Genomic DNA, 25,768 nt, shown 5'->3' with positions numbered 1-25,768 from the left:
AATGCATGTCATGTACCTGCTCTGCTGGGAAAGCACTGTACAACCACATTGTGGCATTATTGTTTCAAAGTGCTCACTACTGTACCATGGGCTTCAAAACAGAGCCATTGCCACTGTCCTGCACCAGCTCACTGCAGACTGGCACCCGCCTAGGACACATGTATTTAACATTCATTACATTTAATGATGTTGGACTAGAAGTTTGTAATGACATTTGTAAATGAATCATTTAACATCATTAAAGGGAATTGCTCCTGAGTCAACAAATGACATGATAGTGTGTAAACCAGTACCAAAGACCAAGGATCATGCCCGATCTGGAGTCAAATGTACACTGTACAGAGCATGTGGTGGTAAGTCTGAAGGATCACCTGTCCAAATATTTTAATGTATAACAGAACAATCATTAGTATCTTTTCCCTGATATCTTCACATTTCTTAATATTTAAGGTTTTGGGGCAGCTCAAAACATTTTGATGTGTATTTATAGAGAGGTGATATGTGTTGATGTCTGCTAAAATAAGAAAGGTGAGGTGACAATGATATGTACATTTAACTGCATGACTGCAGATGTCTGCTGCAATTGAGGAAGAAACACGAGTCAGAATGCCAGCTCTGGACCCAGGCACGCAAACACAGACTTACAGCCAGCAGATTTGGTGAAATATGCCTTGTCTGTGGAGAGTCTACTGCTAAATCCTTAGCTGCTGGCATTCTGAGGAACTCCTGAGACAGCTGCTATGAAAGAAGGCTGGACCTGGAACCTGACATACTGAGGCGATATTCAGAGTTTTGTGATGTCTCTGTGACGCAGTGTGGGGTCATCATCCACCCTGATGCACCTGATGCTAAAGCCTTCAACCCCAGAGAAACACTATCATTTGGGTTGGCAGAGGTAAAGAGTTGTGATGTTGAAGATGTTCCTTCACAGCTCGAGGCCAGGCCTGCCTTAAGAAAAGCCACAAATATTATTATCAGGTTCAAGGGCAGCTGGCCTTAAGTGGGCTTCAGTGGTGTGATTTTATAACAGATACCCACACTGACTTCACAGTTGAAAGAGTATTTAGGGATGAGGAGATCATAAACTCAATGCGATAGAAGCTGGATTATTTTTATCACAACATCTACATGGATGCATTATTACGCTGAGGCAGACTTTTCAAATGTAAATAGTTCTATGTACATCTTTGATGCATGTAATTCCTGTTGGAAATACTTTTCTTTTATTTACAACTTCAATCAATGTTGCATTGTATGTATATATGGGGTTTATTGTCTGTCATTGGTCACTTTTTGCTTATTTTCTCGAGAAAGAGCGTTTTCTCATAGCGTTTGCAACGCAATACTTCCCTTATCTCTCAGGGAGGGGGGGCGGCGTTTCCATGGTGACGCGTCATTGCTTGTCACGTGACACACCGCAGCAGCAACAGCGCTGAATGAAGGATGATCTGCTTTTATGTCATTTTTTCTTTTTTATTTAGAATATTCACAAATGTGTTAGTTATGGCATGAAATATCTGATATTCCGATGGTCAAATACATGCAAGTGGAAGTATGTTGTTGTTTAAACACCTTTATAACGATCGCGTTAGTTGAGCTGTATGCGCGATGGGCGCCGCCATGTTAGTTAGAGAATCTGATCTGTTGGATTTACAACCTCTATATATGTTTACAACACGTGAATTCATCCACTTCTCCCAAAATACATAAAAGTAAGTGACTGGTGAACTGGGAATAGAATAGAGTAAACATTGAAGTTACTTACACAATGTGTCTCTGATATGAATAAAACGTGTCCAATTATAATGGAAAGGATTATTATTACCTCTTCCATAGACATCAGTGTGTATTTTACAAACTCTAAATGTATTGTTTTTTTAGTACTTATGTGAATTTATATGTTTGAAACCTAAAATAAACAGTATGTGGTTGAAAACACTGAAATGTTGTGATATATGACAGCTCTGAGCGCGCCTGTCTCAGTTGATTATGTGAAGCACTTGATCGTACGCTCCAGGAACCAGCCTAGACTGATTACACCTGTCTGATCGTACGTGAGAAAAGCTAAAAAACAATACATTTTCTGACACAAAATTTTGAAATGTAGGCTTAAACCAAACACATTTTAATTCAGATCCTGTATATATATATATATAAACAAAGGAAAACAAAAACAACGAACAACCCCCCCCCCCTATCCCCCCCCAGCTGCCTGATCCCGCGAGGGATGGGGAAAGCAGCCCCCCTGTTCCATCTATGCTCACAGGGAACCGAGGTTACGTAAGAAACCGACATTCTGCTTTCCCCTCCGCACGAGTAAGGTAACAAAACTGACAAAAAATAAAAATAAAATCACCCCAATGATAGTAATACTTCATACATTTCTCATTTTGATCATTATATAGATTTTTTTTTAATATATATATATATATATATATATACATTTCACATTTTGCTCTGGACAATATTTCATGTTTGTATTCAACATAATAGGCCTAGCTTATTATCTCAATTAAATGTACTGAAATGATTGTAAATATGACAAAACAAAAGGCTGTTTATTATTTTGACTGGTAAAAAATAAGCTTGACTGGTGATTTTTTTCATCTGTGGCAGGTGAGACAAAAAAGTAAATTTCTGACCTAATTACGTTTGTTAGATGAGCTTGCTGAAATATTTCAGAAGAAAGATGGAGATGATGGAGAGGAGAAGAGAAGAGCTTCAGCAGGTAAGCTAGTCACATAATTAATAATGTTCAGTTGTTTGTTAGCAAAAACCTATTCATTAAGTGAAAAAAAAAGAAAGTGAAAGTGACATGACATTCAGCCAAGTATGGTGACCCACACTCAGAATTTGTGCTCTGCATTTAACCCATCCGAAATGCACACACACAGAGCAGTGTTCATCATTTATGCTGCGGCGCCCGGGGAGCAGTTGGGGGTTCGATGCCTTGCTCAAGGGCACTTAAGTCATGGTATTGAAGGTGGAGAGAGAGCTGTTCATGCACTACCCCCACCCACAATTCCTGCCGGCCCGAGACTAGAACCCACAACCCTTCAATTGGGAGTCCAACCCTCTAACCATTAGGCCACGACTTCCCCAGAGTGGGAGATTTTGCCGAAACCCGGGATCGAACCAGGGACCTTTAGATCTTCAGTCTAACGCGCTCCCAACTGAGCTATTTCGGCCACAATGGACAGATGGACAGTGTGCCCTCCACCTGATACCTCACCATAACTCAAAATATGAACCTGTCTTACCGATGTTAGCATGTCATTTTAATGGAGATGTGTTATGATAAGGCTACGGCCAGGGTTTTGTGGCCAGATGAAAACCTTAGGCCAAAGTCGGGCCAGCTGGGGCTAGATGAGGAGTTATGAACAAAGAGGAGTTTCTCTGAGTCTGGAGAGCTCAGCGCTGCGGATCATTTCAGAGAGAGAACAGCTTTAACACCTGACTTTTAAAATAAGTTGAGCTCAAAACTCACTCTTAGTCAGTGTTTGAAATAACTTGATCTGATGTGCATTATAATCACTAAACAAGGCAGAAATATTTATAAGCGATGAAAAAGACTGTGCACGCTAGGCATTAACGTTACCATAGTAAACATGGTAAATATGACTGCTTGGATAAATCAGACGTCAGCTTCTTATTCTCTATTACAGTCATAAATCTCATCTCGAGAGATTAGCTCCTGATAATTTAATTCATTATGATCAATCTATCACTTATTCTATAGTTAAACACCGATGCTTTTGAATTTAAATATATAACAAATCATGCAAACAAACAGCTGCTGTTATCATGTTCCTGTGTGATCACGCATGTTCCAGTGATTTATTTCTTAATCATTTTCTGATAACTTCTCTCTGTTGGTGAAATGATGGGGTTGCATGACGTTGTTCTGACTGGCCCTACAGTGGAAATGCAGCTATTACAAGGCTGCAGGTTTTTAACATTTTAGATAGAGGACAGAGTGGAGAAAGACAATGAAGAAGTGGTGGTGTTAAATGATGAGGTGCTGGTGGAGGATCAGGAGAAGGAAGATACAAGCACAGAGCCAACAGTCAAGCAGAAAAAAAATGTATCGAATGTATCAGTGCCTGGACCAAAGAGTGGCCTTTCATTAAACCAGGCACAACAGGATTTCAGTTTTGGTGTGAAGTCTGCCGGGATGAGCTGGAATGCAAGCATCAGGACAGCAGTGGCGGAGCCAGGACGTTTGCTGGGGACCAGCAACCAGTCTGGGGTGGCACAGAAATCTTCATTATTTCAATATAAAAATGTGTTTGACTATAATGTACTGGACTGTTTTAGTGCCTAAAACACAACTAAGTACAATTAATTTCTACTAAACTGTAATTGAGATATTTGTGAAGTAGATCAAGTAATACTGAGTGAATATGACAGTTTTTGTATTATTCCTTACCTCCAGGTATTTTATAAAGGGGCTCACTATAGCTTTATTGCTCATTCAACTTCTCAAAACTCCCCAATGCTTGCTCTTCAACATTGCATACTAATGGATGAGACACGCAGAAAGATGTGAAGATGACTGGAAGTCAACAGTAGACATAAATGCCAGGATCTAAAATTTGTTATTTTATGCTATACATTTTCATTTTCATATATGTTCTACTAGATTTGTAAAAAAAAAATGTGAACACAGTACACTTCTATTAGTATAAGTGCACTGTGCTCACATTTATCTATGCATTAAATTACAAATAAAAATACATATCAGTTTATGCCTTAGCTATTCTCGAATTATAGAATATATTTTAGTACATGCATTTGAGCGACGTTCTTGCATGCTGCGTACACATGCACAGTTTGCAGCTTTAATCATCTTTTTGGAGATTGCATGACTGACGATGCATGTATGCTCATGTTTCTTGTGCAGGTTATTTATGATGAAGTGATATAGAGCGTGCGCAACATATCTGTGTACTGTTGAAGAGTGTGCGCCGTGAGCAAAGTAAAACAACTAATGGGACAGGGAAGTGTGTTTTACTGACAACATTTCATCAGACCGAAGTTCACAGTTGTTCTACTTCAGCTGATTTGGCTGCTTTACGTAGCTTTTCTGCGCTCGTTTGGCTCGAGCTGATTCTAAAATTGCCAAGAAATATTGTTCTGCAAGAACAAAAACATCAGCCATCATCAACAAGGCAATTAGTCCTTATTTGCTGAACGAGCTGGTGAGCAACATGAGGAGTAAACCATTTAGTCTGTTGACAGATGGGTCCTTTTATTTCCCTCTCCCATTAGGCTTTAATATAGTGCTTGAATCCAACATCTAATCAATCCAACATAGAATAGGTATAGAGGATGACAAGCTGCTGCTTTACTGTTACTGTTTACTGACAATGACGATGGCAGATTCAGTTATTGTCTGATTGTGTAAAACTTGTGCCTTGTTCTTAAGAAAAGGAAAAGATGAACCCCTTGACTGTCAAAATCCCAGACCGATAGATTTTTAGATATGGGAATAACAACTGGTGAAGGCTGTGGCAACCATATTCAGCAAGATGGACTCTGTGTTGAAAGGGCACAGTATACCATGGCAGAATTGCATTGCTCTCTCTGTGGACAATGCCAGCGCCAACAGGGGAGACAGGAACTCTTATCAAGTCAAGGGTGATGAAAGAAAACCCTTGAGTGTTGATCCTAGCTTGCTCTTGCCACATGCACAATGCCTCTGCTGCTGGTGCTGTGTACAGTGAGGTAAATTACTCAGTCTAGTCATAGCATTATAAAGATGATGTAGTTCAAGCTCAAACTAGAAACCACATCATGTCACAGACTATTACATGAGAGAAAATGTTAATCTGGGAAACCTGTGCCTTTTGCGTTAGCATTCTTTCTTTAAAAAGAAAATAAATCCTTCCAGATCACAGGGTTCGATGTTGAGGACCTGGCAGTAGATGTGGGCTTTGGGTTCAAGGCTAGCACCAAGCGCAAGAACATATTGGATGGTAATTCACCCATTTCAATTCTCAAGATATAGTTTGTATACAGGTATAGTAATACAGTGTTTTTTTCTCTTAAATCATTGCACTGCTTGATTGCTGTAATCTATATTTCTCATCATCACAGAGTTCTGTATCTTTTGTGACACAAGCTACATGGAGACACTGCTGCATGTGAGCACAAGATGGCTTCGTTTGAGATGGTGGTCAGTCTGATTCTACGTCTCTATAATGCACTCAGGAGTTACTTTGGAAGCATCCGTAAGAATAAGCCTAGTTTTTTTGGATGTGCCTGTTCTTTAACTCCACGGATGAGAAGCAAGCCAGGTGTGTCAGGCTGCGTGAAGTGTTTCAGGAGATCCATCTCCTATTCTACCAGTCGACACTGATAATATTTACACATTTCAACCTGCTCTTCCAGCGGCAAGACCCTTGTGTCTATCTCCTTTATGAACAAGTACAGAACACTTATTGTTGCATTTAGTTTATTTTTAGTTGCACTCTCAAATATATTCAACGTTATTTGTCTACTATACTATTAACTTAACTATTTTAGAGTTATTTTAGCCCTGTGCCTTAAGTAATTGTGCAAATAGGGATAATTTTCGAGGGGGAATATGTTTTAGGGTAATGTGTGAGAGTCTGTATTCTCGATAACCTAAGACTTTAACTTTTATTTGTGCATTCAAGATCAGGTTTTTCATCAAGAAACTCCTGTCCAAGTTCTTGAAACCAGGAGCTTTCAGAGGGGTCAATGTGGACACAGTGGACCTCAGGGATGAGGAGAGCCAATTGTCAGGTGAATATTAGGAGTAACAAAAACAAAGGTTTTATATCAAATTTGCATTGAAAGAAGGTCTTCTGTTACTCTAAGCACTAAATTATCCATACATACCTTTTAGATTCTCAGCTTGGTGTTTGGCTTCACAACAAGGACGACATTAAACCGTCTTGTGGAAGCAGGTGATATCTCCAAAGACTCTGCTAAAAAGTTCCATGTTTGTCAAAGCAGTCGAGTATGCCACAGCTGAGCTCCCACTACATGACCCTGTGTTGGAGCATTCAAGATTTGTTGACTTCAGACAAAAAATGGATACCAGCTTGGATGATGTGCTCTACTTTGTTCATAGGTATGTGTACAACCATCTAGGCTGTAGAGTGATATTGGTTTATTCTGTTTCTGTTGCAAAGACACTGCTCTCAAAGCAATATATCTCTGTTTAGATTCAAGCATCTCCTGCCCTACAACCAACCAAGGGAGCAGGACCAGCTGAATGAGGAGTTCCTTGAGTATCAAATGATGGAGGAGGAGGATATCTGGGGAGAAGATAGTCATCCGGACAAACGAGGATGGGGAGTACCACAGGATGGACCGTCTATGGGGATACCTTGGAAGTCTGAAGAATTGGGCAAGTGGCATTTTTAAATTCCCCAAATTATCAAAGATTGCCCAGATTGTGCTGAACCTGCCACACTCAAATGCGGATGCTGAGCGAACCTGTTCAGTTATTGGCCTAAACAAGACTGACGGCACCCTGTCATCAATCATGACAATGAAAATGAGCAGCCTTGAACCTGCTTCAGATACGAACCTCCTGCAGAGGTAGTGAAGCAGCCCAAAACAACAGACCTAATTTGTGAATCTTGTGTGTTGTGGGTTTCTGGGCAAGTGGAGTAACTATTATGTCCCATTTGTTTTGATATTTGTTTTGTTTGATAAAGCGTTTCCATTATATTCTGGTTTTTTGTGCATAAATCAGGGTTTATACTAAGTAAACAAGGACTGACATTGATTTTTAAAATTAGGGTTACCAAACATTTTCTCCGCGCACATGTGTAAACTGAAATTTTTACAGAGTCTCACTCCAGCCAAAGTCCCAAAGTTGGCAACCGTGATATCTGAATAGACCATCTCCTAAATTAAGATCTGCTCATGTTGTGCTGTATTTCATTTAAGGTGTTTTGCAGTGCATTTCAACTAATCACACACACTTCTGTCGAGTTTAAGAATGCAATGACAGAACAGAAAGAGTTCAGATGAGTCCTTGCTGAAACTCATCAGTTTTGTTGAGCGCGTGCTCGTTCGCTGACTGAATTACGCACTCTTGTGAATTCCCTCATCATAAACGTATAAGTGAGAGATTAATTTCACAGTTTATACAGCTTCAGTGACTATAACCATAGTTTTGTTTTTGAGAGTGCTTAAACTCGTGATAGATCAATGTTAGTGATGTCACTCTCTATATAGCCTAATTTATTCGCTGTTTGAACAGGAAACGTAATTATACATTTGTAAAAATCTCGTTAAATACAAATTCGGTCCCATTAAAACATTGTATTTAACCTACATGACACCCATATCTAGTTCTTGTCTAAAGACGTGTTTATGATGTTCACTACATGTTTAATTTAGCCTTACCCTGGAGTTTGACCCTCTGCCTATGCCTTTCGTGCCGCTGCATTTACTGCAGTCGGACATCGGAGATTCACACGTAAATTTTCACATTGGCCATAACTTTCAATTCGTTGCTGCCGACTGGGGTGGCAAGGCTTTCTTTTAGAGTGGCATCTGCCACCCAATACCACCCCGGTAGATCCATCCCACCCTGGTTTCTGGTTCTCTCGTAAAGTCAGCATATACTGTTTTTAGACAATAAACCTGATTGTGCCTAGTCATAAGATCATAAGCTGTGTGCTTATGCTTTGCTTGCAGACCAGTTTGATGTCATATTGAGCCTGTCTCATTGTTCAGGATGCCTGTCCGATATGTGGAGAAGAATATTCAGCAGAAGTGATGTCTTATCATGCCAGTGCATGTGGAGAAAGGTACTGTAGAAATGTTAGCGGTGTGAACAGTAGGGAGAGAGTTTCTTTTTCTGTCCACAGCAAATACAGTCACTTTTTTACCAAAAGAAAAGAAGAGACAGAGAGAGACAGAGAGAAGAATTATGGCATTTCTGGTTCAAATGAGTTTAACAAATGAGCAATTTGGGGAATCTCAAATTTGGGATATCATACTGCAAACAATTCTCATCAGGTTTATGTTAAATCTTTGTAACAGAAATGAGTCGAACCAGACAAATTAAAGAGTCTATCAAAGCGATGTTTGAAACACGAGAGCCGAATTCCTCAGGAAGTCATAAATCAGTTCTAGTGCCACAAGAACCAAGCAAGATGACCAACCAACTTGTTCACACAACAGCTTCAACATTAACACCACTAGAACAATTATTTACAATTTAAATTCAAAGAAGAGAAATTTGGTGCCAAATGTGTTGTTCGTAATTGAAATGCAACGCTGGACATCACATGGAAACCCATGAGTTAAACACTTCCATTGACTTCCCCCCACCTAGCAGAACCAGACTGAAATTCCTAAAGGGGGAAGGGATTTTGTCTCCACAAAAGTCTTTGTCATGAGAAGGGCAAAGAAACTGCTTTTGTACATATATATGGACCAGAATGAACTCAAAAAGACTCATAAATGAATCAGTCCATCGCATCACTCCATATTCATTTATGTGTAACCCACACATTTGACTATCATGTTATAATCACTTATTGTGTATGTTTTTTTTAATAACTATGGTATAGCTTAACGATTTATAATTGTGTTTGGTATGTGTGTGATCGAATCTTCTTGCTTGAATTAGCCCTGACAATAATTTATTTGTCCCATGTATCGTATTCGTGTTATAGGAATCATGTCCAAAATTAGACCCTGCAAGGCAGGAAAATTCGGACCACATGCTTGGTAAGATAAACAAATGATTTATGATACCCCCGAGCCAAGACAATATCTGATTGGTCAAGACAACATTTGAGGTGTGGCCAACAGGCCAGTTTAAAAACTGAGGACATCGTAAAATCTTGGCTTTTAGTTCTAGCCTTGCTTGTGCTATCAGTCATGCGGGCTTTTAGTCTGCTTTTTAGTCTCTGCTATTAGTCATGCCTGCTCTTAGCTTTTAGCTTGTAGCTTTGCTACCTAGCTTTAGCTTTGCTACCTAGCCATGCTGTTTAATCATCATTGTTCTTTGAGCACGGTTCTGCATGCTTCAGCCTGCACGCCTGCTGCTACTTAGCCACGGTGAGAAGGAACACAACCTAGTTTCGTCAAACTTTATTTCATTTCTTTTCCGTTTGAGAGTTTCGTGTTCTGAGTTAAGTTTTGTAACGTCGAGTCTCCGACGCCTGACCTCGGGTGCCCGTTCAACTTCAACCAGCGCACACGACTCTGCACCTTCAGCCAACGCCCAACAACCACGGGCTTCCCAAGACGTCACTTCAGCCACTACTGAACTTCCAGCCAATCAACGACCTCGGGAAAGCCCTTTCACCGAGGCTCCTTCTTCACAGGAGACGCAAGTAACTTTACCTCCAGACTCTGACATTTGTGCTGGTGTATCTAATATAATTTTAACCCCATTGAGGAACTCAATGCGAGCGTTAATTAAGTGATAGATGATTGTTCATGTCTATGCAATTTAACGTATTGCTGTGAACTTGGGATTCCATATTTCCATTCTCTTAAACTCATCTTTCCCTAACTTTCGATCTTCCTGCAACTTGTGTGAATGTGTGTGTGCGTGCGTTTATGTGTTAGATTAGTTTATATGTCTTAGATTTAATAAAGTAGTTTATATTAGTTTATTAGTTTATATGTCTTAGATTTAATAAAGCCTTATTCATATTGAAAAGAGAAGTATCTTGTGTTTTGTGCTTACAAGTTAATGTCTTAAACTGCCGATCTTGTTACTGTGCTAATTGATAGTGTTTCACTATAGTTTGGATATTAGTATCCAGCGCAGATTTGATGTTAAACGGCTTGTTCAGTGAATGTCAGGGCGTCTCCGTGAACAGCCGTGAAACAGTGATTCTGTTCAAATTCCCTTTAAAATCTTAAATGATTCCCTTTGAGCTAAATTGACCTGTTTCCCTTACATCTTTTAAATGTATTCTAATGTTTAGTTTTCAAATGTTCCTTAAAGCCTAAGCAATGGATGTTTATTTTACTGTAGCTTCCCTGAGATTTTCCCCTTGATTATGGATGGAAATTCTGTTGATGAAACTGCCTCATTACCATCCCAAACCAGTACCAGACTACAAGCACTACTTTTCAACTTGATCCTGATCATTTACCACCTGGGCCATCCGTTTCAGCTGAAAGTGAACCTTCAATGTGTGATGGGACTGATTTTGTGTTTTATTCTCTCAGAATGAAAAAGTGTTTTCCATGATACCATAACAGAGTTTTTTTGGCCACAGATTGGAAGAGGATTGAGCTTCCAGAAAGGGCAGCTATACAGTACAGACAGTGTACACTTAAACAAAAAGAAGACGAGCCCCCACTGAAAGTAAGGATTGATATTAGAGAAGACATGGAGGACCAGGAGGGGAGAATAATACATCTTTACAAGGTCCCCAAAATTGATTGGACTAGACCTCTTCAGTACTATAGCAATATTAAACTTAATAATGAAATCTTGTCATTACAAGAATCCAAACATCCTGTCCCACTGGGTTTTGTCATACACTATATTCCTTTAATTATTTACACTTTTTAATGATACAGCTTGCTGACATGTTCTTATTAACACATTTTAAAGCAGTTTTTTTAGGGGATGTTGTCACTGGGGATGGTGTTCAGCGGCATGTTTTCAGCATGATGATGCACAAGCTGCAGAATGGATTCCTCTTTAATGTTAGAATATCATCAAGGAGGTTATTTTAACAACATTAAAGAGAAAGTTTCAATATTTTACTTACCCTCCTGTTGTTTAAAACCCATATGGCTGTATGTCTTGTTAATCATTTTAAAGCCACAAAATCTTTCTGAAACCATTGTATGGAAAGCAGCCCATACTAATCTGTAGCAGAAACACAGCCATACATGTTTAGAATAAAATAACTGTCTATAAAAAGATGTCAGTTACCATTTGTAAGCATTGTGTGATCAGTTTAGTAACAGACATTGTCAACACATTTTTCCGCAACCTCCTTTGGTGTCCTATCGTAGAGCTCCGACACTTTGTGATAAATTGGTTCATAGTTATCTTCCTCCTGAGAAAAAAGAAAATTGGCTCAAGAGACCCATTGGTTTATATCGATGTATAAATTGTCCTCATTGCAGTAACATTATCCCATCAAAAAACGTTGTGGATTTTAAATCCAATAAAATATACATAATCAGAGATTTTATTAACTGCAACACCACCTTCATTATATATCGTTTATCTTGACCATGTAAGAATGTATTTTATGTAGGCAGAACCAAGAGACGTTTGCATGATCGATTAGCTGAACATAAGTATGCTATTCGTACCAATAATCCAGACTACCATTTGGCCACACATTTTTTACATAAACATAACAAAAATTCTCTACGAACAATTGAGGTTTTAGAACATGTTAGACCTTTAAATAGAGGTGGCGATAGGATTCGCAAACTGAGCCAACGTGAGTCATTTTGGATCCATCGTTTGGATGCACTTAATTACCCAGGGTTGAATGAGGATAAAGAGTTCAAATGTTTTTTATGATATAGTCTGGGGTATACATTCAATTTGTATTTACTACATTTATTATTGCTTTGTTTTGTGTTACTTTAATATTATTATATGTATGTATGTATGTATGTATGTATTTGCATTTTTTGTTCTTTTTGCATTGTCCTTTTATGTCTTTACTTTTTATTTTCCTGATCTCATACACCTGATTACCCGTATGTTGATATTGAACTTAATTAGTCCACTGATTGCTTATTGATGATGGGAGTGGTTTGGAGTATTTATATGTGTGAGCACACTAATTGTGATTATCACTTTGCCCTGAGGAAGACCAATGCGGTCGAAACATGTCGGCATTTTAATTTTGATATTGGCCATGCTACAATAAAGGCTTCTTAACGTCTACCTTCTCCACCGGAATTATTTTTGAGTGCCTGAGACCTGTGTTTTTTTTCATTCTATTTTGCTTCCCCATTCCCAGAGAACCTACTACGAGTTCTTATCTCACCGGAGCGCCGGGTTGAATCGTTTTCTATTTACCTCATTTGGACTATTTGGGGAATTGTCCTCAACCTTGGCTGTGCTCTGCTATATCCTTTAGCGTTTGGTGAGTGTCTTACTATGGAGACATACTCTTTCTCTATGGATGAAGGTAAAAACATTATCGTTATAGACCCTTTGCTCACACAATTTGAGAATGCTTCGAGTATGGATTGCTCCTCCAAGAGACACGAAATTCGCTAAATCCTGGAGAAAGATATGAAGCTCAAATGGCACATTGTTTCACTTTCTGATTACTGGAGAGAAGGACGTATTCCTCGTGGTCTACGCCTGTCTAAATTCCCATCTACTTATACGGATGATGCTGTCTTCAAATCGAAATGGGAATCTATTCTTAATAAATGCTCTATGGACTTAATGTTACTACTTATACAAGAGGGCAAGAAAGAGAGAGAGACTATTCAATCACACATTAAAGACTTTGAATCCTCCTCACCCACCATTTTGGAACCACAAGCTCTACTAACCATCAAAGAGGAAATACTTAAACTTGAGATGACCGTTAAGGCTATGAAGGTACGGAAATTCAAACGGGATATCGAGGATTATCAGAGAGGTCAAGTTTATCATTGGCACCAACAACGCCGGTTTCGAGATAACCGTTATCCTCATAAACAATCAGACCATCTGCCCCGCCCACAGAAGGTGTCCTTCAACCTTACATCTAGTGAAGATGAGTCCCGATCACAGGGTTCTGAATCTGACCATTTTTTGGAGGACGAGTGGCCGCGTCTACAGTCTTCCCTTCGAGGTTCAAGAAGACGCGCCGCGGCCACCGGGGGAGAGGAACAACTTCAACCGCCATCACTACGACCGATATCGAGGAAGAGATATCCTCGGTGATCAACCTTTCTGACAAGCCTTTATCTCATGTACAACGGACCGTACTGTCCAAGGGTATGTCTTTTTCACCTACTCATACCTCTAGCTTATTCAATACTAGGGTGGATTTGTTCCAATTCTATCGTAATTTACATTTAAAGTTGTTCTATCACAAGTCAGGACATAACTTTGACAATGGGACTACGGGATTTTATCCTGTGATATCTTGTGATTATACACCTGAACAGTCGATGGCTGCTGACAATATTGCCAGTACGGACACTCAGTCTTTATTTAGACCTAAATCCCTATTTACACCTATGGGATCTAATCCTTCTCTGATTGCCTTTTGTAAAAAAGTTGATTTTGATGTGCAAAAATTTTTTGATACCAGATCTAAACCAATACAGAAATCCAATCTGTCTATTACAGAATTTAATGCTCTTAAAGAACTCACGAATATGAACGATATCATTATCCGCCCGGCAGATAAAGGAGGAGCGGTAGTGGTTTTATCCAAAGAGATGTATATCCAAGAGGCAACCAGACAATTAGATACCAAGCATTATGAAAGAATTCGTACTAATCCCTTGTCTGAGTTAACTAATGCTTTTCATAGCATTTTAACTCATGCCAATGACTCTAATTGGATTACTGAAAGTGAAATGAGATATATGACTGTTGAATACCCTGCTTTGGCTACATTTTATTTATTACCTAAAGTACATAAACCTCCTTTTGATAATCCTCCTGGGCGACCCATTATTTCGGGTAATGGTACACTTACTGAACCAGCGTCTAAATTTGTTGAGTTTTTTTCATCAAACCCTTTAAGACTCTCCCCTCTTTTATTGAGGATACTGTTGATGTCCTAAACAGTCTGTCTAAGTTGGGTAATGTGGGTTCTCAATACTTAATTACTATGGATGTGGAATCGCTATATACCAATATTGATCATGAGGAGGGTCTGCATGCTTTAAGACACTTTATATCTGAGAGAACTGATACAAAACCTCCATCTCATTTTATTGTACAACTTACTGAATTTATTATTCACAACAAAGTATTTATATTTACTGATAAATTGTACAGACAAAGAATTGGAGTACCCATGGGTTGTTGTTTTCCACCAAATTATGCTTGTCTTTATTTGGGATTATGGGAGAAATTACATGTACTCAATCCGATTAATCCTTTTCATCATTGTATTACCTGGTATGGTCGTTATATAGATGATTTACTCTTCATTTTCAATGGAACTGAGACTCCGGTATTGGAGATTCACCAATACCTTAACTCTATTAATAGTAACATAAAATTATCTATTGAATATTCTAAACACAAAATTGACTTCTTGGTAACACTTTATAATAACTGCATGCTATTAATCATTAGTTAAGCATTAGGAAACAGTTAATTCATCATTTATAAAGCATTAATAGACATTTATAAGCAGTTTATAAATACTGATATAAATGCTTTATACCTGATTTAAAAGCATATCTATAATGTATTTGATAATTGTTTTTTCATACTTTATTAATGATCAATTTATAATTTCTAAATTAAGTATAGCATTATATATATAATATAGCATATTTACACACCAGTTATTAAGGAGTTGTCAGTGGTTCAAAAGATCACTTAGAAATTGTAAGTAAATGATTAATAAACTATTTAAATGTGCATTCATACATCTTTTTATTCAGACATATAGTAATAGTTACTTATAGTGTTAATAAATGGTTTATTAACATGTATTTCTACTGTAATTCAGGGTTAATTCATGTAGTTGTTAATTAACTATTTTTGTGACCATCTAAAGTGAGGACTATTTATGCCTTGTAAAGCTTTTACAAATGAGATTTAAAGGCTGTTAATATTTCTATGTTCTGTATCACTGTGTTGTGTTTGTTTCTGTTTTTTGTTTAGAAGATAACTGAGCCTTTAAATATCCTTTATAAATGCTTTACAAGGCATAACTAGTCCTCACTTTAGATGAGCTCACATAAATAGTTTACTGACCACTACTAAATGCTTTATAACTACATGAATTTACTACATTTCTTGTGATCTTATGAATCACTGGCAACTCCTAAATAACTGGTTTGTAAATAATGCCATACTTCATTGAGATATGATAAATTGATCATGAATAAAGTATGAAATTATACATTATAGATATGCTTTTAAATCAAGAATAAAGCATTTATATCTGTATTTATAAACTGATTATTACTGTCTATTAATGCTTTATAAATTATGAATTATCTGTTTACTAATGCTTAATTAATGATTAATAGTGTGCAGTTATTATAAAGTGTTACCGACTTCTTAGACTTGACCATCTCTGTTGATGTAGATGGTATGTTACACACCACGATCTTTAGGAAAAAGACCTCTAAAAATACCATTCTTAGAGCTGATTCGTTTCATCCTCCACATCTTATTGAGAACATACCATTTGGCCAATTTCAACGTTTACGCCGTATTTGTCATGATAATGCTGATTTTGAGAGACAGGCGGACAATATGTCAGAACGGTTCATAAAAAGAGCTTACAAATCAGACACTGTTGCTCGTGCACGTTCTAGAGCCCAATTATTAAAACGTGCCGACACCCTTGTTAAGAAGGTACACAAAACAGACACTCAATCTCGCCCTTTTTTTGTCACACAATATAGTATGGAGGCTAGACATATCAAACGTATTATTTTAGATAACTGGGCCATTATCAAGTCTGATCCTGTACTTCAACAGATTTTTCTGCAACCTCCTTTGGTGTCCTATCGTAGAGCTCCGACACTTTGTGATAAATTGGTTCATAGTTATCTTCCTCCTGAGAAAAAAGAAAAGTGGCTCAAGAGACCCATTGGTTTATATCGATGTATGAATTGTCCTCATTGTAGTAACATTATCCCATCAAAAAACTTTGTGGATTTTAAATCCAATAAAATATACAAAATCAGAGATTTTATTAACTGCAACACCACCTTCATTATATATCGTTTATCTTGACCATGTAAGAATGTATTTTATGTAGGCAGAACCAAGAGACGTTTGCATGATCGATTAGCTGAACATAAGTATGCTATTCGTACCAATAATCCAGACTACCATTTGGCCACACATTTTTTACATAAACATAACAAAAATGATTCTCTACTTAAAATTGAGGTTTTAGAACATGTTAGACCTTTAAATAGAGGTGGCGATAGGATTCGCAAACTGAGCCAACGTGAGTCATTTTGGATCCATCGTTTGGATGCACTTAATTACCCAGGGTTGAATGAGGATAAAGAGTTCAAATGTTTTTTATGATATAGTCTGGGGTATACATTCAATTTGTATTTACTACATTTATTATTGCTTTGTTTTGTGTTACTTTAATATTATTATTACATGTATATATGTATGTATGTATTTGCATTTTTTTGTTCTTTTTGCATTGTCCTTTTTTGTCTTTACTTTTTATTTTCCTGATCTCATACACCTGATTACCCGTATGTTGATATTGAACTTAATTAGTCCACTGATTGCTTATTGATGATGGGAGTGGTTTGGAGTATTTATATGTGTGAGCACACTAATTGTGATTTATCACTTTGCCCTGAGGAAGACCAATGCGGTCGAAACATGTCGTCATTTTAATTTTGATATTGGCCATGCTACAATAAAGGCGGCTTAACGTTTACCTTCTCCACCGGAATTATTTTTGAGTGCCTGAGACCTGTGTTTTTTTTTCAGTAAAATAAAAGAACTTGAAGAACAGTCTCTGCTTTTTCTTCTGTGTGGGTGTATTCAAGCCGCGCTTCAGTTTGAATCTGAATAGCGCGTTCAGCGCGGGGGCGTGGTCACATTAGATATAATGAAGGAGACATAAAAAAACGGACATCGCATTGTTTTCATATGGATTACTTTATCACAGAATATCGGTTTTCGGTGGCACTTGTTTAGTTTAAAAGCAGACATGTCAGCTTTCTATAGATATCTCTCTCATGTCTTTTCGTTGAGTTTTCACGGAGTTACAGTTCATTTTAATGACGTGTTTGTACATGACGATCAGCGCAGACAAAGGCTGCAGACAGCACACCTTGTTTGTTATCTTTATTTTAAAAGTGCACAAAGTTATGTTGTTATTATATCTGTATCCAAAAAAAAGTAGACCCTTTACAGATTCGATTGATGTATTGCTCTTATCTGTACGATTAAAACTGAAAGTGTAATTTAAGTTCTTTTCGAGGTTATAAGGAGAAAATGACTCATAATGCGTATCCGCGTTAATCGACTCCAGAGGGTTAAAAAGTTTGTTTTCTTTAAAACAAAACTTAATGAAGTCGTCAAAATTATGTTTTACCAAAAACAGCGTCTTCACCTTTTCTCGTGCCGCTTCCATCTCTATGTGCAGACTGAGCTCATCTTCGCGCCAATTATTCAGCCAATTAAGTGTAGGACTATGTATTTCAAAATTATGTCTAGTACTATATTAATTACAAAGGTTTAATTGGCATCTTTATTTCAAATGACCCGACCGACCGCGACCCGAATATCATTAAAAGTATTTTTGGATGACTCGCAACCGCAGACACCTGCTCATTTTGGATCAACCCGCGCATCACTGGTGGCTATGTACATTTAAATCATTCAATGTCTTTAAAAGTTCACTTATTCCAATTTCACACCAAATCATCTGATCAACTGTCAGGTGCAGATGTACCAGTTTAGTTTAGCTGTCTGTCCTGTGGGTTTGCTGAGTTTTGTACTGAGCCTGATTACTTCCCTCCAGAGATGGGACCAAGTCACACATGTGCAAGTCTCAAGTAAGTCTCAAGTCTTAACCTTCAAGTCTCAAGTAAGTCCCAAGTATTTTTTTCTTGGGCAAGTCAAGTCAAGTCACAAGCTATGTCAAGTCAAGTCCAAGTCAAGTCACCTTAATATTGTTATTTTACCTGCAGAATCTGATCTTAATAAAGTTAAAAGACAAGATATAAGTAACTGTCAGTAAGTTAAAATAATTTGGATTTGCATTGTAAATACTCATGTTCAGTAAAATACATCATGGAATCAAACAAAATTGTAACTTCCTAAAATTATTTATTTTTCACTTCTGCCAACAGTGTTTGAAATGTTTTACATTTTCAACATTGAGTCCATAAAACAAATAACAGCTAAACATCCAACAGACTCCTCTCTGAACACCTCTCTCTCTCTCTCTCTCTCTCTCTCTCTCTCTCTCAAACACAGTTTACATACCACATTAAACTTTGTTACATTTCTCACACACACACACACACTCTCTCTCTCTCTCTCTCTCTCTCTCTCTCTCAGTATAGAATATAAATATGACGTATTTTCAGTTGTTTCATACTTTTTTGTTATGTACAGTACAGACCAAAAGTTTGGACACACCTTCTCATTCAAAGAGTTTTCTTTATTTTCATGACTATGAAAATTGTAGATTCACACTGAAGGCATCAAGGGCTATTTGAGCAAGAAGGAGAGTGATGGGGTATATTTATATATATATATATGCAATGTGCACTTCTCATGATTGGGTAATCGCGGCAGCTACATTTGTTTTTCTGATTAATTGTTTTGCTCTATGAGAAAGACAAGGTAACAAAATATTCCGGGCTTATGCCCCCTTAGCCCAGCCCTAGCGCCGCCCCAATGCGTTTTTTTGACGGCCTGCTAGCGGATCATTAGGGGCCGTTCACAGCATGTCTTTTGCGCGCGCAAGTTCGCTATTTCCAATGTAGGCGTGCGGTATGCGCGCTCATAATGGAAGGCACCGCATCGAGTTAAAAACATCTAAACTTTTCAGAATACCGCAAGCGCACCGCAGTTCATGTGACAATAACTAACCAATCAGCTTCATCCTTTCCCGTATCAACGTTGAAAGCTCAGCTAAGATGAAGGAACAGCTGTTCATAGCTGTATATGGATTGCCATTTTGAAATGAATTTAGTAGCAGAGCTACTGCGAGCGATTTTTAGTGCTGCAAATCCATTTATCCTTTGCTGAAATTTCCGCGTCTCCATTGAGAGAGAGCACGTCATTGTTGCTTAGCAACGACAGACGCCCCAGGAGCACTTCTGCCCGAGCGCTTTGGAAAGAAGGAGAAAGCGGCGCGACTAGCGTTTTCCACGTGTTTTTAGGCGCGAACTATTGAGGACAAAAGTGATGACCCTCGGTACCTCTCAGGCTGACATGTTGATGTGATGTGATATCTGATTTAAGTTGGCGTGGTGTGTGTAAGGTAGAGAGGGCATGACTGATGATAGTGTCCTGATCCAGTCACGACGCTATTCTCAGACTGCGCTCCAGCTGAGTAATCAACTTTATTTTAAAAAATAATTTATATATTTTATATTCAAACTGAAAACATGATGTGATTAACACTCAAGTCATTCAAGTCATCGTGTCTCAAGTCAAGTCAAGTCCCGAGTCTTTAACTTCCAAGTCCGAGTCAAGTCTCAAGTCCTAAAAATAGCGACTCGAGTCGACTCGAGTCCAAGTCACCAAGTCACAAGTCCCCATGTCTGCTTCCCTCATCTGCATACTGCACATTTAAAAGTAAACCATAAAGTCATGTGCCCTTACAAAGACTGTACATTTGAAAGGGGGTCTACTCCACTTTCAAAGTGCACAAGAGTAAAGTACACAAAGAACAGAACTCTAAACTAAACTTTTGCAGTTTGAAGGATTAGCTCACCCAGAAATAAAAATCCTGCCATTAATTACTCACCCTCATGTCCTAACAAACCTATATGATTTTGTTCATCTTTAAAACACAAATGAAGATCTTTTAATTGAAATCTGAGGGCTTTATCAGATTTATCAGACCCTTTAGTGACAGTCTATGCACATTGCAGATATCTATGCATTGATATCATAGATATATATCTTAATGTGCATTGCAGATATCTATTTTCTAAATAACAAAATGTAGTTTTTTTAGCGCACAACAAGCATTCACATTGCTTCATAAAATGTAGGTTAAACCCCGTCATATGGAATACTTTAATAATTATATTTACTATTTTTATGGATATAGAAAATTACAGTTTGGCAGACTGTCAATGGAGGGACAGAAAACTCAATTTCATTAAAAATTATAATGACTTGTGTTCTGAAGATGAACGAAAGTCTTACAGGTTTGGAATGTAATTAATGACAGAATTAAAATGTTTGGGTGAACAAAGCCTTCAAGTACAACTGAAAGTAATACCTTTTACTAATGTATTTTGACTTTGAAGGAGAATGGGATTATACATTACAAGTATTGGTAGCAAAACTGCACTGAATGTGGCTTGAAAGTGTGTAAAATATCCAGTAACGAATAACGTTAACGTTTTTTTTTTTTTTTATGCATTTCAGTGTAGTTTACATTGGTGATTTTCATTTTTAGTTGAATATACATTCAAGTTGACCACACTGTATTATCTAACTGGCATGATAATGTCTTGTCAATCTGTTTCTTTGTTAGGATGTTAAGGACAAGGACTCATACCAACAATGGATCTAGAAAGTCCAGAGCTAAACCCTTTCGGAGAGCATGTCATCTTGGAAGGGAGCTTAGTGATGGAACCAGGAAACCTGCCCCAGGCCTGCTGTCTTCTCTTTGGACTTTGACCTGCATTTTTTATGCCCTGCACTTGGAGTTTATGAAGTACATGAAAAACACTTTCCACTTCATCAAGCAGGTAAATCCCAACATGGGAAAGGGTGAACTGACACCTAAAATTCAATCTTTAAAAAATGAGCTGGCTGTTACAGTGTAACGGGGCTTCCCATAAATTAGACGGCACTTTTCTTTGGTGTTTACCTTTTAATATTCACTGTACTGTGAAAAAAGCCCCAGGTTACATTTTGTCCAAGAGTTTGGTTGTTCGTTTGGAAAGAATTTACGTAAATTCAACCTATGTAGTTTTAATGTTATATATAGCCTTGTTTTACTCATTAATTTTATTATCTTTACATCTTTAGTCTTGACCATGCAAGATATGAGGATTCATTTTTCAAGTAGTTTGCATCCCACAACACAATATCTTACTGGCCAACAGATAAAATTATTCTTCCCAGTGACGTCCATTTCATTTTATAGAACAAAACGACAAACATTAACCTCGTGTGGTTGTTTCTGTTAAAGCTGACCACAATCACAAAAATAAATGTCAGTTTCTATTCCTCTCTTCTCTCAGTCTTATATGTATCTCTCCTCATGAATATTTTAGCATGATTCTGCATGCTTGACTGTTGAACCACATTAGTTTTCTGACATGTATTGATCGGCAGATGTTTGGCCTGATCAAGTATTGTGTTCAAATCTGATTCAGGTGTGTGGTTTGGTTCCTTCCAGGGGGTTTAAATTGCTCTCTGGGGGCAGGGGTTTGAAATGTTAAAGTCACCGCAGCTGCTGTTAGAAGATCTGGCTGCTATAGAAAGTGACTGTGTCTGAATGATAAACTCAACCTCATTTCAATCAGTACTTACTTAACAAGCTCTTAAAGAGTACGTACTCTACAGCCAAATAAATCTGATCCGCCATTTTTACAGTATCATGTGACCTATGACGTTATAACAAGCACAACAACTTAAAAATATGAGCACTAATTAATCTATCTGTAAAAATACTGATGTTGATGAAATTTGCTTATTTTTGGTCTTGTAGAAGAAACAGCTGCCCTTGTGATTGTAATATAACCAATAGATTTTGGGTTAAGTTTTTTATATTCTAACTCTGCTAATATAACCCACAGTTTCATCCTTAAAGATATTATTTTTTTTCAATAATGAAATCCAAAATCATTATCGCTTGAATATGTTATTAAACTCTTGATTTTATGTGTAAAATTCTTCATCTCATGTTCATTGTTAAAGACACTGCCATCTTTTCCCTGAGCTTTTATGTAATAATGATAATAAAAATAAGATTGGACAAACACCTTATATCATCAGAAACATGACTACCCTGTGACACCCATGCAGGAGCATTTCTAGACACAGATAAACCCTGAACAAGGCTGGAATATTTTAAATCCATAGAAAGTGTCTGCTTTGACACAAATACAGTGCATTTATTGTCATGTTGGTATAACTGATTCTGTATGTCAGTAAATACAGTCAAATGCTGAGCAATCATTTCTTAAAGATTTCACTCTAGGAAGTGCTGACAAACATAGCCTACTGTAAAAACCACAAGAGTTTTTGGCTGAAGACACAGTCCCTCTTCTGCACTTCATACCAGTCTAACAGTGTTATTATCAACCCGTTCTCATCAGTCTGCGTATAAATAACACGACTTTACACTTTCTATTTGCGTGTAATGCATACGCCAAATGCCATTTTTGCGTGCATATGATACGCCAATCCTTCCCATTAATTTCGGTGGAGAGCAGATGCGTCCAAATAACACGCATCATCTTCAGCGGCAGTGACGTCACCAGCGAGGCTCGTTCAGTTCACCTGATGCGCGTACACCTTCAAACAGGTAAGCAAGGTTAAATATATTTTTTTATTCTTCTTTTTGTAATGATATCACGTGTTTAAGCGTATTGTTTTAATTATTTCAGTATTTCTGCATCACGTTAGAGAGGGCCGTGTTTTTAAAGGGCAGTTTATGCTCCAATTATGGGTCAGTGGGCTGCTCAGCTAGCCTACCATTGTCATTAGCCTAAGCTAACCTGTACTGTTTATAGACCTGTTGCAGTTTTAAATAAATTTATGATGTGACATATGGGTCTTCAGCTTTTAGACATGACTAATACAAGCACAACAAAGCACCCAACCCAATATCGCGTGATAATCGTGATCGTGTAAAAAGTCCACACATTTAGCATATTTTTACAATACTAGCCTAACTTTTGCTTGACCACGTCATGTGTAGCCAATACACACACAGTAACTACAGCATATTAACCATGCTTCTCCTACTGTAACCGTAGTTTTACTCTGGACTTTGTAACGCACGTAACCACGACATTTACTATGGGTTTACCATAGTAACCATAGTTTTACTCTGGTATTTGTATTTACTAACACACATAACCACGACATTTACTATGGGTTTACCATAGTAACCATAGTTTTACTCTGGTATTTGTAGTTACTAACACACAATAACCACGACATTTACTATGGGTTTACCATAGTAACCATAGTTTTACTCTGGTATTTGTAGTTACTAACACACAATAACCAGGACATTTACTATGGGTTTACCATAGTAACCATAGTTTTACTCTGGTATTTGTAGTTACTAACACACAATAACCAGGACATTTACTATGGGTTTACCATAGTAACCATAGTTTTACTCTGGTATTTGTAGTTACTAACACACAATAACCAGGACATTTACTATGGGTTTACCATAGTAACCATAGTTTTACTCTGGTATTTGTAGTTACTAACACACAATAACCAGGACATTTACTATGGGTTTACCATAGTAACCATAGTTTTACTCTGGTATTTGTAGTTACTAACACACAATAACCAGGACATTTACTATGGGTTTACCATAGTAACCATAGTTTTACTCTGGTATTTGTAGTTACTAACACACAATAACCAGGACATTTACTATGGGTTTACCATAGTAACCATAGTTTTACTCTGGTATTTGTAGTTACTAACACACAATAACCAGGACATTTACTATGGGTTTACCATAGTAACCATAGTTTTACTCTGGTATTTGTAGTTACTAACACACAATAACCAGGACATTTACTATGGGTTTACCATAGTAACCATAGTTTTACTCTGGTATTTGTAGTTACTAACACACAATAACCAGGACATTTACTATGGGTTTACCATAGTAACCATAGTTTTACTCTGGTATTTGTAGTTACTAACACACAATAACCAGGACATTTACTATGGGTTTACCATAGTAACCATAGTTTTACTCTGGTATTTGTAGTTACTAACACACAATAACCAGGACATTTACTATGGGTTTACCATAGTAACCATAGTTTTACTCTGGTATTTGTAGTTACTAACACACAATAACCACGACATTTACTATGGGTTTACCATAGTAACCATAGTTTTACTCTGGTATTTGTAGTTACTAACACACAATAACCACGACATTTACTATGGGTTTACCATAGTAACCATAGTTTTACTCTGGTATTTGTAGTTACTAACACACAATAACCACGACATTTACTATGGGTTTACCATAGTAACCATAGTTTTACTCTGGTATTTGTAGTTACTAACACACAATAACCAGGACATTTACTATGGGTTTACCATAGTAACCATAGTTTTACTCTGGTATTTGTAGTTACTAACACACAATAACCAGGACATTTACTATGGGTTTACCATAGTAACCATAGTTTTACTCTGGTATTTGTAGTTACTAACACACAATAACCAGGACATTTACTATGGGTTTACCATAGTAACCATAGTTTTACTCTGGTATTTGTAGTTACTAACACACAATAACCAGGACATTTACTATGGGTTTACCATAGTAACCATAGTTTTACTCTGGTATTTGTAGTTACTAACACACAATAACCAGGACATTTACTATGGGTTTACCATAGTAACCATAGTTTTACTCTGGTATTTGTAGTTACTAACACACAATAACCAGGACATTTACTATGGGTTTACCATAGTAACCATAGTTTTACTCTGGTATTTGTAGTTACTAACACACAATAACCACGACATTTACTATGGGTTTACCATAGTAACCATAGTTTTACTCTGGTATTTGTAGTTACTAACACACAATAACCAGGACATTTACTATGGGTTTACCATAGTAACCATAGTTTTACTCTGGTATTTGTAGTTACTAACACACAATAACCACGACATTTACTATGGGTTTACCATAGTAACCATAGTTTTACTCTGGTATTTGTA

The 25,768-nt window shown here is 37.4% G+C and overlaps 1 non-coding gene across 1 annotated transcript; it reads right to left on the bottom strand.

Annotated features, from left to right (window-relative positions):
- Positions 1–3,115: 3,115 nt before the first annotated feature.
- Positions 3,116–3,188, bottom strand: trnaf-gaa (transfer RNA phenylalanine (anticodon GAA)). The gene has a single exon. It is a non-coding gene; the product is annotated as a tRNA-Phe (tRNA).
- Positions 3,189–25,768: the final 22,580 nt, after the last annotated feature.

This window comes from Carassius auratus, unplaced genomic scaffold (genome assembly GCF_003368295.1).
Source record: "Carassius auratus strain Wakin unplaced genomic scaffold, ASM336829v1 scaf_tig00214891, whole genome shotgun sequence".
In the NCBI taxonomy this organism is placed as follows: Eukaryota; Metazoa; Chordata; class Actinopteri; order Cypriniformes; family Cyprinidae; genus Carassius; species Carassius auratus.
This window is presented reverse-complemented; position numbering and strand designations above follow the sequence as displayed.